Genomic DNA, 956 nt, shown 5'->3' on the forward strand with positions numbered 1-956 from the left:
GTTGACCTGTTGAGTCAACACTTTGTTCTGAGCCAATATGGCATTTAGAGCATCAATTTCAAGAACTCCTTTCTTCTGAGGTATCCCATTATTCACAGAATTCCTCTCAGAGGTATACATGAACTGGTTGTTTGCAACCATGTCAATGAGTTCTTGAGCCTCTTCAGGCATTTTCTTCAGGTGAATGGATCCACCTGCAGAATGGTCCAATGACATTTTCGAAAATTCAGAGAGACCATAATAGAATATATCTAATAGGGTCCATTCTGAAAACATGTCAGATGGACATCTTTTGGTCAACTGCTTGTATCTCTCCCAAGCTTCATAGAGGGATTCACCATCTTTTTGTTTGAAGGTTTGAACATCCACTCTCAGCTTGCTCAGCTTTTGAGGAGGAAAGAATTTATCCAAGAAGGCAGTGACCAGCTTATCCCATGAGTCCAGGCTATCTTTAGGTTGTGAATCCAACCATATTCTAGCTCTGTCTCTTACAGCAAAAGGGAAAAGCATGAGTCTGTAGACTTCAGGATCAACTCCATTCGTCTTTACAGTCTCACAGATCTGCAAGAATTCAGTTAAAAACTGATAAGGATCTTCAGATGGAAGTCCATAAAACTTGCAGTTTTGTTGCATTAAAGCAACTAGTTGAGGCTTAAGCTCAAAGTTATTGGCTCCAATGGCAGGAATGGAAATGCTTCTTCCATCAAACTTGGACGTTGGCTTTGTGAAGTCACCAAGCATTCTCCTTGCATTATTATTATTATTATTTTCGGCTGCCATCTCCTTCTCCTGTTCGAAAATTTCTGAAAGGTTATTTCTGGATTGTTGTAATTTAGCTTCTCTTAATTTTCTTTTCAGAGTCCTTTCAGGTTCTGGATCAATTTCAACAAGAGTGCCTTTTTCCCTGTTCCTGCTCATATGAAAGAAAAGAAAACAAGAAAAGAAAGAGGAATCCT

The 956-nt window shown here is 39.2% G+C and overlaps 1 non-coding gene across 1 annotated transcript; it reads left to right on the forward strand.

Moving 5' to 3' along the window:
- The first annotated feature begins 274 nt into the window (after positions 1-274).
- LOC112699716 (small nucleolar RNA R71) lies at positions 275-378 on the forward strand. Its single transcript, XR_003152658.1, has one exon. It is a non-coding gene; the product is annotated as a small nucleolar RNA R71 (small nucleolar RNA).
- Positions 379-956: the final 578 nt, after the last annotated feature.

This window comes from Arachis hypogaea, chromosome 6 (assembly GCF_003086295.3).
Source record: "Arachis hypogaea cultivar Tifrunner chromosome 6, arahy.Tifrunner.gnm2.J5K5, whole genome shotgun sequence".
Taxonomy (NCBI): Eukaryota; Viridiplantae; Streptophyta; class Magnoliopsida; order Fabales; family Fabaceae; genus Arachis; species Arachis hypogaea.